At 41.4% G+C, this 15451-nt stretch overlaps 1 protein-coding gene across 2 annotated transcripts in view; it reads left to right on the forward strand.

Moving 5' to 3' along the window:
* Positions 1–15451, forward strand: part of plxnb2b (plexin b2b) — a 120793-nt gene that overhangs the window by 16235 nt on the left and 89107 nt on the right. For both annotated transcript variants that reach the window (XM_025055901.1, XM_008312255.3), the window contains exon 2: positions 15034–15217. The gene's annotated coding sequence lies outside the window, so the exon portion shown is untranslated. The remainder of the gene's footprint in view (positions 1–15033; positions 15218–15451) is intronic.

Genomic DNA, 15451 nt, shown 5'->3' on the forward strand with positions numbered 1-15451 from the left:
AATAATTCAATTCTGTCTGTGAGCCAGCATGGCTGTGTCCAATCTTACCACCAACTTCCATGGCTTTTTCTTAACAAGGTAGGGTTTGATTCTTTGAGCTAGACAGAGCTTAGGTTCATGTGCTCCAACTGCCATGAGCTGGATTTAGTTAGTTCTCAGGCTGTAGCTGTTCACGGTTTGTGGTCATGAATCCACTTCCCCTGTACATGCTGGTGCGCATATGGTAACCCCCTTGTCACTGTTCACTGCAGCATTCATTATTGTAGTAGTGTACTTCGTTTGTGTCCACGGCAGTGTGTTCCAGGGAATGTGTCTACTTAGTTGTGTGTTTGTGTTTGCATGGATAAGAATCTGTCTGAGAGAGAGAGAGAGAGAGAGAGAGAAGGACAGGACTCATGGTTGATCCATCTCTCCCTTCAGGCAGCCTGATGAATCAAAGCCATGGATCTCATTAAACGGTGCTGGCCTTGTGGAGAGGTCAGTGGCATAGTTGTGTGATTAGTAGGCTCAGCAGGCTGCTTAGGTGTTGTGTTTTGTGGTGGAAACTGGAGTCTCACTCAAATAGGGTCAAGAAGAAAACATGCAAGGCAAAAGCTTGACTTCAGTCAATATTCTAGTTCTATATTTATTATTGACCTTTTAGATTTAAAAAAAATTGGGGTTTTCCTTATGTGTGATTCAGATTTCTCTGGGTACTTCAGCATCCTCGCCCAGTCCAGACACATAGGTTAGGAGCGCCCCCTTTAGGACTACATCACCCCACCTTACTGCTCCTTGTCATTTGTTGTATTTTTTTTCCCAAATATGCAGCCATTATTCCGAGAATGTTAGGTTCCACGTTTGCAACTTCCCCTCACGCAGTGCTCACACATCAGGGCTAGTTCCTTTTTATTCCTTTGATATGCATAAAATCACAGCCTTAGGTTTTGCGGGTGTAAATTGTTTTTAGGAATGAATTAAAAAAAATTTGTAGCACTTCAAAATACAAAGAATACATTTTAAAAAGTTTTCCATGGAACCAAAATATACAATTCAATTTTGCCTCAACATCATTGCTCAACTCATAATTTTGACTGACATTGTAATGTTATAATTCCATTTTTATTTAATTTATTGGAATTAACAGTGTCTGAAAACATTACAAATTCCGTGTGTTCTAGTGCTGCTGCTTGAGAAAATATACTTGTTCATTAATATTTACTTCACAAGGAGAAGCAAATATTTACTCCTTGTGAGCTTCACTTTGGCATGATCATGTGACCCATACACAGTACATACTACACTTTAATAGTACCTATATTGATTTATATGTTTATATGCATATATGTATGTATATGTACATATGTGTGTATATACTGTATATATTTGCATAGATGTTTTACAAAAAGTTGTAATTGTAACATTTCTGGGCTACACCTTAATTCCTATTCTATATTTAAACAGTGTTACTGTTGTAATATTTTTGATTTAGTATTAATAATGAGTCTAATTTTATCCCTGGCCCTGTTCTTTGATATCATCTTCCCGTTGATATCCTATGCACTAATGTGCTGTTTTCTTCCACTTTAATTTTTTTATCACAGTTGAAGTGTTTATCAGTTGCTAGCACCGGGTTCCACTGCAGTGACAGCTGCTTTCAGCGGATATCAACCTGCACCAATAACCCAAGAAGCAACTTTCTGGGTCGTTAGTAACTCGTTCCAGGGGCCAGACTCCTATCAAAGCCAGTGAACATGAACCATCCACGACTTTGAGTCAAGGGCGAAGTGTGTGTACGTGACTGTGAGTGTGTGAGATAGGGCATTTCTAGGCACTGCCTTACTTTGGACAGTTTCCTCTGAATGGACTTTTTCTTTTACTTTCCTTCTTAACATCCCCTTGTGTTCCTCTCTGTGTAATGTCCTTTAGATAAAACACTGCCAGAACTTGGTTTTTGTTTCCCACTTGGCATCTCTTACTGATAACCATGGTATCTAAAAGTAAGCCTTGGCAGCACTTCCTGTCTGAATGGCCAGAAATTACTGTAGATATACAGTAATGGCTCATATCTGCTGACTGTTAATTCCAGCTTTCTTTTCTGTGTCAGTAAATATCAGTAGGACAAAGTCCAATTTTTGTGTGGTGCCAGACTTGGAAGTCCACAAATATTTAATTCCACAGATCAACCTTTCCAATAAAAGAATTTAAATAGTTTTAATGTATTGTTTATTTTGACTTAGTGCTGACAGTGTTACATTAAAGTCCCAACGTAGAAAAAACAGAGGATTAAAACCATGAGTCCACACACTCCTTAATGTCTTCCCACTGCCTTTCCTTTCTTTCAGTCTCTATCCCTCTGAGGTTCAGTCAAATAATAAAGCCTGACATTTATTGGAGAAAATAAATCAGAGTGCTCAGTTTGAGGATTGTCTAATATTCAAAACCACTCTCACGGTTTGCTTACATATCACTGCACGTCTTGATTCCCACACAACAGCGCGGTGCCAAATGCTTAGTGCTCAGTCAAACACTGAGCACAAGTTTTTTATAAAGAGAAGCACAGAATGACTTATAGTTTGTCTTGCTAAATAATAGTTACCTCAGAATAACAATTGTAGTTTTTCTTCCTCAGCAGCCTTGTCACACATAAAAACAATTATAATGGAGTGAGTTTGACTTTTACACTTTTTCTTTTTGAAGTCTAAATAATTCCCTTTTCAAAATAATTGACCTCAAGTAGCCTTAAAATTAATGTTTACCAGTCCATCTTTAGTGTGTTAAGTTAAAGAGTCGACACACTGTGTTTATATTCAGGCAGCCTAAGGGGCTCACTAACATTTTGCTGCTGTCGGACCCAGTCCAGACACGCTTTTCTCTCAGGTATGTCAAACATCTGCAGAATACTCGCTCTAACCTGTGCCTTGCCGGCACACAGTATACCAAAGCTCTATGTACTTCATTCCTTCGCCTGTGTGTACACTCACAGTCTCTCAGTCATCTCTGTGTTTATCTTGCTGCCACCATCAGCAGTGCCTTTATATAAACACTTTGAGCGTACTACAGGTCTGATAAAACCAGTCTCCGTGCTGTCTCCTCTTCACCTTCTGAGGTGATGATCTCACTATGTTTGCTGTGAAGTTGTGATCCACTTCACAAACACACCTTTCTGTTTAGGTAAAGTGACAAGGTGCTGTTTGTCATTACGTGCTTTCATTAGAGCATCTCACCTTCAAAGAGAAAGGAGCAGCGTTTTGTTTCACCTTTCCTTCTCCATAGCATTTAATTGAAATGAGGCTGGAAGCTTCACTTTTTCTGCATGTTTAGAAATACTTTGTTTTTCTTGAAGGTGACTTAAATACAGGACTTGATCATATTCCATGTTTTACCTCCGTGCTGTTTTCCAGATTGTCCAGTTGGCCTTTCTAAAATTAGTGTATGGTACAATGTAACAAATTACTGTGATACGTTTGTGCGCATGCAGCGTATCCCGGTGTCACTGGTGTGATGGCTTTTTAATGTGAGCCACAGACACAAATGTAGATGCTTATTGTTGCAATGGTCAATACACGCTCGGTTGGCCAACAGAGCACAAACAATGTGAATATATGTGACTAATTGTTTTGATCAAATACCATTTACAGACTGCATGTTTTCAGACCAATTTCTTGAAATTCACACATGGATAATTAATTTGACATTGAAGTAGCCATTATTTTGCTGTAAAGGATCTCAGTATTTAGCATTAAGTACCTAAGTATCCATCTGTTTTTCAAATTGCTCGTTTACTTTTATTGGTGCATATATTTATGCAGTTAGTGTGAAATATAAATAAATTACTCAGGATTTCACTTTTACACCTCTAATTGATGGGCTGGCTGTTTGCTTATTTACAGTGAAAACAGAGAGTTATCCCTTTGAAAGTACCCTTGGGATGTTATCTCATAAATAAGGCAACAGATTCTTCTTCGGTGTCTTTGGAGCCAGTATACAATCCGGTGTGTCGTTCAGGTCTGCATGGTAAACGATATGGACAGGGACATTAGCTGGATATCTATGTGCTCATACGGCTGGCTTTAAGTGATAGCTAAAGGGTTCTCTGCTTATTAACCATGCTGTCATATGCTCTTTTGTAAGGATGCACATTAATCTAAATGCATGCAAGCACATTAAAATTCCTCAGAGCAACACACATTTAACCACAAGAGACTTGATCAGTTAGGAAGTGACTGAGAGAGAATGGTTTCCGCTTAGCTCAGTGTAGACGCTTGAAGAAATGTTTTGTCACTGTGCTGCCCCGGCGTCTCCTGCCTGGTGTGCTGTGGCCAATCTGGACAGGGGGGTTGTTATCAGAAGGTCTGAATGAAACAGCTGCCTTGCACTCTTCACCACAGCTCTACCCGAGACTTCTCTACTCCTTTAAAAATGTTGTGTTCTGCCTGTTGTGTCAGGGACACTGCTTCGCTAATGGCTCTTGGCTGTGATCCAACCTCATCTTAACTCCCCACCTGAGTTTCTGTGCTGCACCAGGCCCTTCTCAGAACTAGGCGACTTACCTGAATCACATCAGCTTTTTCAGTGAAAAATACCCTAAACTTTTCCACAGTGGTTGAGGCATTTAGACGATAAGCCCTAACCTGTGGATTGTTCTTAGTAAGTGGTGTGGGAGGGGTGGCGGGGGGTTATATCATCTGCTGTTCTTTAGAAATGACGAATAAACAACACCTAACTTTCACACCAGGTCACAACCTGTTTTTTTGCCTCACCTTTCGGTTTTAGGAAAAAAAAGAGATAAAACGCTTGTTTTAATTATTCAATTTTGGATATGAAACAACTTGATCAGATCAAATATCACAAGGCTAACCGTTGATGTAAGATGTAATGATGATTCAACAGCCAAATCTGTAGCCCAGGGGATGGTTCTTACCATTCTCATGGCATCATGTGAGTTAATTGTAATGAATAGTTAATTTCACAATCCATCCTTGTTGCTTTAGAATGTTCTTTCCAGCTCTGTTGCAATTGTACATTATTCACCTTTGAGTCAAACTACCGCTGCAATCCAGTGCATGAACAGACGTCTACATGAACCTAATGTAGTCACTACCTGCTAACTTAAGCAGGAGTCACTTCACTTTTATCTGTGTTATCAGTTGACTCTGCCCATGTCCAAGCTTGTCAAAGCCAGGTCTTAAGCCTCACCAATCCCCTAATGACTTTTCTGTTTTGTGCAACACAGCTTAAGCTAGTACTTTAGAAAGGGCAAACCTAGACCTGTTGTCATCTGGGCCTGAAAATGGCTGGGCCAGAAGATGGTGATTAGACACCAATGTCTGTGTGAGTCAGAGAGAAACACAGAGAGGCTGATGTGTATGTGTGACCCAAGATCACTAAGATTACCAGGAGATGAGGCCGACAACCTAAATGAAGATAAAGTGCCACTGCCGCCAAGGCTTCATGTCTGGAGCCTCTGACACGTAAAAAAAATCTCTGGATCTCAGATTTTTACCGCGTTCATTATCCCTCAGTACCTTCCGTCCTCCCCACCTGAATAGTCACCTCTTGATACTCTGCCTTTTTCACCATTCACATCCCACCAACCCCCTCATCTACAGTCCTGTCTTGTCTTGCTCGGCACTATCAACAATTCTATATGCCCCACTGTCTCAGACATTTTGAATGCGGTAATGACCATGTTTGTGAAACCAAGTTTTTGTTTGCAAAATCTGAAAAATGTTATATATTCAAGAGAAGTATAATAATGACACCAGCTCTGCGTAGTAATAGTCCAAGGACAACACCGTACAAAAACATCTGAAAGATTAATGGTTTGCCGTGAGCTTCCCTCTCATCATCACCTGCAGGACAAAAAGTGAAACGTGTTGCCTCGTATTGATGATGATAATAAGGCACCGATGGTGCTGACAAAAAGTTCCTGAACTCAAACACACCAGAGTTGAAAATTGAATCTGATGTTCTGCTGTTTTGTTGTTAACTGGTCTGGTTGGCATGGTGACAGCTCATCAGCTGGCACTGATTGCACTGTGGACATTGTAACAGCCCATTTAGAGGTTGTGTGTCTATGTGCATTAGTGCACACACAGATGTGTGTGTGTGTGCGTGTGTCTGTGGTGTACCACTGTCCAGACACATCTGCCTCCCTTTAATTAGTTTGGCCTGGCACAGGGACCCTCCAGTCTCTCTCTTGTGTTTAATATCAGCTCAGACAGCGGGCATTAATCAAGGTCTAAATTCAGCAAATTGGAACTCATTTGGACAAAAGCACTTTCAGTAATTACCATAAATTCTTTTTATTCCATTCATTTTTATATTCATTTGCTGCATGCCTTTCTCTCCTGTCGTTTTCACCATTCAAAGTATGAGTATGTCAGGTGTCTGACACCAGTTTCCAAACTCTCAAGGTATTTGGCTTTTCTTCTCATCCTTGTCTGTCTTTATAAGTGAGATGGTCAGAAGGCAGTTTCTTGCCTCCTCAGTCAGAATGAGTGAGTGATCCTTGAGAGTAAGAGGACCTTCTCTAAACCCCCAATGTGCCTCTCTTTCTCCTATCCCACCTGCGTTCCTTTCTATTTAGATGCACAATTGTCGGTGATAACCTGACATGAGGTAGACAACTCCGAACATCTTCTCCCTCTTTTCAACATTTCAAGAATGTAACTTGACAAGAACCATTTGTCAATCCCCTCCTCAGACCTTCTATTTCAATCCACTCGGCCCAGCCACCTGATCTTTCCTTCTTGTTGGTTCATCAGTACCAACTGAGAGGAAATGACTCCTTGGGAGGGCGAGTAGTACCAGAAGTTATAAACCACACCAGGCGGAGATGAGGAGCACACAGGTGCAGGTTCTTGACCTGCCTGAGGGGTTCCTGTCAAAACCTCTTCATTTTGGGTCTATTTCTTCTTGGCGTCCCCACTGTGGCCTGTGTATGTCTCACTCTTGTCTTCCTCAGGTCTAGCTAAGCAACCTTTTAGGACGGGGGGCCTCGAGAGGTACATCACTGAGACGCAGGGAGCAGCCTTCAGGCTGTTGCTCCAGCTGTTGCTTTTCATCAGTCCTCAACTTCATCTCTTTTTTTTGTATTGTGTGTATTTTGTGTGTCTATTGTTAGGGTTATTACCTCTTGACTTTCTACAAGGGCAATTTCCCCATAAGGGATAATAAAGACCCTGTCTTCTACTGTAATATATTGCATGCCCGAGGGGGGGAGGAGGGGGGAGGGCAGAAAAAATAATGAGGTGAAGAATTCCAAATCAACAGGAATAACGGCTAATTATATCTTTTAGCTTCTCTCAGTAAAGCAGAGGAAATACCAATCGACTTTTTCTGTTGTAAGTAAAGTTAAAGTTTTCCTAGCGTTATGGTCTGCATGATCAACACAGTGCTGCGTGGTTCTGTATCCTCCCATTCGGTTCGTTAGCTTCCTTTTGATTGGGATCGACTGTTGCTTTGTCATTTCACTAGAGGAGATTGCTTTGATTTTTGGGACAGACAAGAGAAGATTATACAGAATTAGTCGGGGCCGTGTGGATGGTTGGCTTCAAGCCATTTTCCCGTTTGTGTTTTGCATTGTTGCTTTGCAGCTCCAAACCATTTTTCTCCTTTTTTTTCATCCCTTTTTTGCCTCATGCCTCTGCTCAGGATCTGGCCAACAATTGATAAGACTCAGTTTTGGACAATGCTTGGCACGATGAACTGGATCGGTGGTGCTGGTGCTCATGCAATATGTCGAGTACGTATTGCTTAAGCTTTTGGAAGGATGTTTTTGTTTATCTACGTAATGTTCTAAATCCTCGTGGTCCTGAACATTATTGATGAATTTCTTTATCTCCCTCTTTTCCATCTTCCAGCCCCAATCTAGTGTTATTAAGCTCCACGGTGTATCTGTACACCTTCTATACACTGGTTGACTCCTTGTCAAGTTGAAGTAAAAAAAAAAACAATATCTGTATTGTCTAAATTCACAAGAGATTTTGTATTGAGGGACTTTCCAGTCCTAGTATTAAAATAATATTGAAAACAGTTCCAAAAAACCTCTGTAAAGGGAAAGAAGTGGAGAAACTATAATATGTTTAAGTTGTATCAGATCCAGACTCCAGACGAGGAAAGAACAAGGAGATAAGTTTGCAGCCAGAAGGAAATATTTTTTTTTTCTTTAATGTTCTTCTAACCCCAAACTTTTTAAATAAAATCGGTACATTTTCCCCATAAGGCATACTCAACACAATTGTATGGAATTTTGTCCTCCCATTTTAGCGCCAGGACTTTAACTATCTATATTTTTTGAGGCATGAGTTAGGGTGAAAGGTAAGAAAAAGAAGGCACGAAAGATTAGATTGTAACAGTCCTGGACTCAGTGTTTTACTACGAGAATGAACAAGCCAGTCATCAAAGCACCGAGACGGCAGCCCTCTTCTGTCACCACGTGAGTGTTGGTAGTACAACAACACATTTGAAACACTTGGTACATTTTCTCATTTTTTAAGGTCATTGACTCATAAAAAAACAAGTCTCAGGCAACAATTGAGGCAGGCGGCCCCTGGTCCTCTTGGCTGTCTGGATTGATGGACGGTCAATTCCAGCAGCGGGAGATAATCACAGCATGTCAGCCTCCTCCGATCCAAACTCTTATCTGTGTCTGCCCATAGCCAGCTTTTCACAAATAACCATGGGGACACACATTTCACTTTATTGTTCTAAAGCCGCAAGGGAGGGAATGTGTTTGCTCATACTGAACTAAGCTTTGTGTTTTTTTTGTTTTTTTGTAGACTTGTTCAAGAGCATTCTTTTTGGGATGCTTGTGTGCACCTGCACAAAACAACCTTATTTGGGAAGTTCTTTAACCTGTGACAAAGCGGCAGTGGCGTGAGTTGTTAATTCAAGATTCAGATTTAAATTCCGTTTATTAATCGGCCGTTCAACTGTTCATTGTCAAGACTTTGCAGTATAAATGCTGCCCAAATGTAAGTCTGGCTGTCAGTTAGTGGATGGTAAATTGGTAGTTTGGACCAAAAATTACTTTACAAGCACAGATCATTAATCTTACGGTCTGGGTCCTTGCCTCCAGCATGACGTTTTTGGTCTGGCTTTAAGCTCTGTGCTGGTTTTATAATTGAAGGTTTTAAAAGGTGTTACTTCAAACAGTAATCATCCTCATTATAATCAGTTATTATCATCATCAGGTGAGATGAGCTGAGATTATATCAAATTGCACTTTGCCAAAAGTCTTCATTTCCCCAGAGTGAGCTGTGCTAATTGTGGCCTAATGGTGAGCCATTGGAGCTCAGAGTGGTAAAAAGCACTTGGTTGGTGAGGCTCGCTGCTTTTTCCAGTGCAGGCTGATTACTCTGTCTAGTTAATGCGCCCACCTCAGATACAAATGGAGAGTGGTTTATTGCATCAGGGGAGACAGTCAGCCTGTCAATATCTCCCTCTCCCTCAGACAAAAGATGGAGATGAAGAGAGATTGAAAAGAATCAGAGCGACTATATTCCCGACAGCAAATTTAACCGAGAGAATGAAAGCACGGTGCAATTTTTGAATTACAGCTTTCGGTTCCAATAATATCTTTCTCTCCAGAGGCTGTATGAGACCTGTGTCAATGATTTAGAGAAGGGCCCACAATGGCGTATGGCTGATGGCCTGTAGATTTATATGGAGAGCTTAGACAGTTTAGGGTAAGAAATTGTTTTAAGATGGAATCATGATCTAAAACGAATGGTAAAAATGACATCAGGGAAGCTGCACAGAGCACAACAATTACACATATTTTAAGATGGTGACATTTTTGCTTCTATTTTTCATTTATATTTTTCATCATCTGTGTGTGTCTGTGCTAGCAACCTGCAAGCGGAAAAGGGCACATCTGCTGCAATATATCACAGGAGGGTCATTTTGATCATTTTGTTCCAAGTTCATTTTTTATATTTGAAATAAAAAACAAACAAAAAAAAAACAACCTTTTATCAAACAACTTCCTGCAAGGCAGACCTGATAGCTCTGCAAGACATGACCAGAGCAAAGCTCTTAGTTGTGCCAAACACCCACAGTGGCGGCAGCACGGCTTGCAATGTCTCTGTCTGGATAGATACTCAGAGGTAGCACAAACCCGCCACTCTTCCAGCAGCTCAGCCAAATGAGGTAAGAATAGGGTCAGGAAGTAAATAACTCTGTTCTGACCTGATATACAAGAAACAGACACTGGTGGAGCAGCAGGAACTAGCAAACACAGTATGTGTCTGGCTGCAGAGCAAACATAGACACCGGCCAAAAATATTGGTGCTCACTTTAACAGTAGCAGTTCCACATTCACCCATGGTATGTACTTGTTTACAATGAAATCATGTACCTCTAAAAATAATAACACTGTTAAATGTTTGGTTAGGTTCAGTTTAAAGTATAAGCTAGTTTTTGTTCTTAAATGGGCCCATCGATTAAATCATTTTCATTATTTTTCTCAGGACTCGTATTTTCTTGTTGTTGTCATATGTTATCAAATAATGCTTTCTGACCTGTCAGAGTTTCTGGATTTGCTTTCACCCCTTTCCAAAGATTAACTTGTTTAATGAGTTTGAGAGCTCTCTTTTGTCTCTTTTTTTTTTTTCTTTTTTGTGTTCACACAAAATTAGATGTCCTTGAGCCATAATTGAAAGAGGCTTTTCATGTGGGAGGAGAAAACACAGGAAGTCAGAGTTCTTTTTTTGTTTGATTATGGCAGGAAATGATCACTTATAATCCACATATTTCACAAAGGTCATCTTGATGCCCCAGAGTCACTGATGGGATCATCCAGCGCACCTCTCAATGATCCATCCTGAAACACTGCTCTGGCTTTTTCTAGAGATGGTATCATAGTTTTGTCGGAACAGAGCGGCCACTTTACAAACCATCTAGTCCTCAGGTCTTGTCTCTCCAAGTGGTTACTAGTAAAAAAAACAGATTTTTCTCATTGTAGGGATTAGTACTTTAAGTATAGACATAAGTTAAATTAAATTAATGATTTATTTATTTTCTTCTTTTATGATATTTATGTATTTGTCTAACTTCTGAACAACTATCTGAGACTGAACCTAATGTATGAAGGTCAACTTAAATGCTGAAAAAAAAGAGCCAAATATAGAGACAATCAAAAACTGTAAAATCAATGTAATGTGGTGCTGATCTTTTTATCACTATAACAATGATTTTTCTGGGTTATTGGTTTTTGTCATACTGTTAGGTCTGTGTGGTAGTCTCCATGTTTCTGGATGAGAGACTGATGATTGGTCCAGGATTTTGTTCCTTCCTTTCATTTATTGACAGTCGTGATTGGCTTCAGCTTCCTTTTCTACTCTTGTGCAGAAACTCACATTTCAATTAAAAATGGTAAAATGCTGATTAGTTGAGGGATCAATTAAAATCCAAACTCTACAGTTGTCCAAGGATAAGATGTTTTTTACAAGATTGCATCTAAAAAGCAACACATGTTCATAGGCTCTTTTTTGGGGCATAAACCCAATGACATGTGAACCCTTCCAACACGCTGGTTAACCCATGAGGAAAGAGAAACCTCCCCGTGGTGTGAAAGGTGGAGGGATGCTGAGTCCATTTACTCCATCAGACAGCTTCATAAAGCGGCTGCCAAGGGTTCCCAGTGGGGCCCTCAACAGCAGAGAGCAGTGAAGCGCCTCTGGACTTTGCTCTCTGATGTGACAATAGTTCTCCTGCAGGTATGGAAAGCAAAGAGGGTGAGGAGGGTAAAAACCAAGATGGTGGTCAAGCAATAGACATCTGTTGAACGCCTCATGAATGGGTCATTGAAAAATAAATGAGGTGAAACATTGCTGCGGAGCAACAACTGTCAGTCAATTCGGGCATGGCTGCTTGTCAACACCGCCTGTTGTTTTCTTGGTTAGTAAAAGGCTGTGATGATTGTTGGTTTATCAACTTATGACGTAGCAAAATTAAAAACAATCTAATATAAAAGGAAAAAGTGTTTTGTACTTCAAATAATGCACAAAAATGTGATTGTGGAAACACTGGATGCCATTTTCTGAACTTATAGTTTGTATGTATTTGCATTATTCTGTTAGTTGATTTTTATTTTTGACTTTTATTTTTCTTGACAGTAAATTTGATTGGCTCTTTTTATGGTTCTAGAAAAATAAATCTGTTGAGAACAAGTTCTGTGTAGAAAGACTGAAGGCCATGTAGGACCAATTAAAGTATCTCTTTTCTGAATTTTTAATTTTTTAAATTTCTACCCTTCAGTCCTGATCACAGAGGCAGCTGGGGCCTTCACATGTGTATTCATACTGAGGGTCAATTAACCTAATCTCTTATCTGCATGGTTTAACCCTAGTTTTAGATTTTATTTTTATTTTATTAGTCAAGAAAATAAATATATTTAGGAGCTTTCCATAATGTCTAACAGCGCTGTTTACCATGTGCACTTCTATCTTTCCTTTCTTTGTCCCTCTACTCATAAAGTTCATTTATCGTATTTCCTCATAGGCCTCTAATTCCACCCATGGGTCATTTCACTAGCACAAGCTAACTGTCTCTGGCTCTGACATTAAAGCCCCGACTTTTCCTAATTCATCCTGTTCCTCCTCTATCATTCCTCCATCTTCCATCCCTATCTAGTAGTCGTCACAGCCGCTGAACGATTTCCTCTCACTGGGAGGCTCCTCTGAGTCACTGTGGCGATGTCAAACGAGGCTCCTATTTAAGCTCATTAAATGTTTCCAAGAGAATGGGAAATCAATGGTGCATACCGGTGCGCAAGAACTTTTCTCTTAATTTAATTTCTCCTCCCTCTTATCTGTTTGCACATCTCTTTTTTTTCTGCCATTGTTATTCCCTGTTTTTCCTCCAGGCTGTCGTTCTCGGTGGTAGTGATTGGTAAGGTGCAGGGTTTGGGGCGGGGGGTGGGGTGGGGGGCGGAAATGGAGCAATCACAAACCATTTGAACTTGTGTAAGTGACAGGCACCGTGTTGCAGGGCTGTCCAGGTTTCTCAGAGTTGTTCTGGGTGCACTCAACATTCAGAGCAGAGTCGAGCTTAAAGTTTCACCCACACTGACCTCAGCCCAGAGGATGTCGACTTTTTCCAGCCTCGCTGTTAGGGGAACAGGTTCTAAACAGAACAGAATGTTGAACTGAAGGGGGAACATATCTGAAGGAATAAATCTTGGATTGAGATGTTTACCGTTTAAAGAAAAGTTCTGTCACATTGTTGTTTCCTCTCCATTCTGACTTTAACTTATTGTCTTTTTCCTCCTCCGTCCATCTTGTTGGTTTCCTTGTCAGATGTTGGCGTTACATTCAGCCCGTGCGTGACGGTGTGTTTGTGTCTGCGTGTGTGTGTGTGTGTGTGTGTGTCAAGGAAAGAATTGTCTGGCAGTCCTCTGTGCTGTTTCAACCATGCCTGGGGGCTGGGCCCACACCTTTTCCAGAGCTTCTGTAATTGCTCTTTTGGGGCTTTGTCTCTCTGGCTCTGAGCCCGTCTCCATCACTCTCACTCTGTCTCCCTGCCTTGCTCTTTTGCCTCCTCCCTTCTGTTTTTGCCCTCATTTCGACCTCCCCCCCCTCCCTGTATGCCTCATTATGGTTGATACCCACCTGCTCAATTTTGGATTTTTCTTCACACACAGAGACACACACGCGCCTCAGGGCTGCTCAGGTTTTCAGAGGTGTCTGTCATTTGATGCCTGTCGTATACCTAATTTGTGTGCTATCATCTCTAAAGCAGCTTTGGTAATATTGCTATGCAGAGACAGCAGCCCTGTCACAGTTTTTTTCTCTCTCTGACTGGCACACATACACACATTTACTCATCTTTGTTCCCGGTGTCAGAGTACTATATTTCATAAAGCACACGCCATCATCCCCAGCCCCTCCTTTTGTGTACACTCATCAGCCGCAGGCTCTCAAAACACAAGATTGTCCTTTTCTGTTGCCATTCCAACTCTCCACTCTTCCCCCTGTAGTACTACAGCTCTTTTTTTATTCCCAGGCTTGGGAGCTTAGGTAGAAGGATAATGGATGTGCCTAGTTGCAGCTGCTCAGCAGTGGGCTCCTATCATAAGAGTTATCTGGCTGTGTGATGAATGGCCTCAAGTTGCATGTCTCCACCAATCAATAAGCTACTAGCACCCAGATGAGCTAGATGGCCCCTAGATCTGCACTCCCTCCATCCACACATTTATCTACCTCCTGTAATCCCTGGTGTTGTTTGTGAACTTTTCCCTCCAATTCATGGCCTGAATTGCACCATTGATCTTTCATCCTCGGCTTGTTTTAAATAAAGGCCCAGTGTCTCCCTTATATTCAGGCATGCATGCTTCCTGACGGCAGTTATTGCTGCACTGGCGGCAGGGCACATAAACATCACTTAAGCCTAATCGAAGGCTCCGTAATCTGAGAAGGGCGGGAGAGAAAATGAGCTTTCTCACTCACGCTGGATGACCATCGGGGTTTCCATCGAAAGGCTGATTCACGTATGGGTTTCATGTGGATGTACACGCTTGTAATGCAGAGGAACTGACGATGCATGTACACAACAGTCCTGCTGTTACAGGACTGTTCGCTTTTATATTTGTATATGGACCAAAACCAATATGTCATAGGTTCTGTGTTTCATTCAGGGTTAGATTAAAATTGGACACTTCCTGTCAACTCTGATTGTACTTCTGATCTTTCATTGTGTCTGCCATGAAGTGCGGCTTCTCAGCCTGTTAATTGCATGTCTTCTGACCACCACACCTGTTGCTGTCAGTGCAGCTGTGAGAGACAGGGAGATGCTGTGCCGTCTGACCTCTACGGCTCTACCACTACCTCTCCTCTGGGTGTAAATCCCCCGGGAACGGTGGGAATGTTCATTGGTGAACGCACACACGTGTGAGAGTAGGCGCTCCCACCGTCGGCTGTATTTATACATGACCTTGAGCTTAACCTGTACTGTGTATGTTCGTGCAAAAATCCGTGTGTTTTTTTTAAACCTGGCCAATAATGACTCCATCCTAATTCTCTTCTCTCCTCTCTCCCCTTATCCTAGAGCCTGGGCCCTTAATGAAGCTGGGGGTCAGCAGCAGTGTGTGGCTAATTAGCCAAGTTTGCCTGGGGCTCCAGCTGCCTTTGATTGAAGTGTCTAGCCAGGAGCCACTGCGCGGCCGCCGCTCCCTGCTCTGTTCCACTCCAACAGCCAAGACACTCGGTGCACCCCTGACTGCCTCTCCCTAGTGAGTATTAGCCGAGGTCATTTTATTTTCACTTACTCTCCCAACTCTGTGTTCACTCTTCTTTCTTTGATGCACTAAAGAGTCTTCCAGCGTCGACTTTTATATGAAAAACCTTCACCGATTGAAGATGCATTCATCTTTGGTGCCTATGTTTTGTGATGCTGTCACAGGTGTCTCCCCATTGTATATTTTTCCTCAATTTTATTCAAAAAAAAATTCATTATTTTCCCCGTC

This window comes from Cynoglossus semilaevis, chromosome 6 (genome assembly GCF_000523025.1).
Source record: "Cynoglossus semilaevis isolate Cse_v1.0 chromosome 6, Cse_v1.0, whole genome shotgun sequence".
Classification (NCBI taxonomy): domain Eukaryota; kingdom Metazoa; phylum Chordata; class Actinopteri; order Pleuronectiformes; family Cynoglossidae; genus Cynoglossus; species Cynoglossus semilaevis.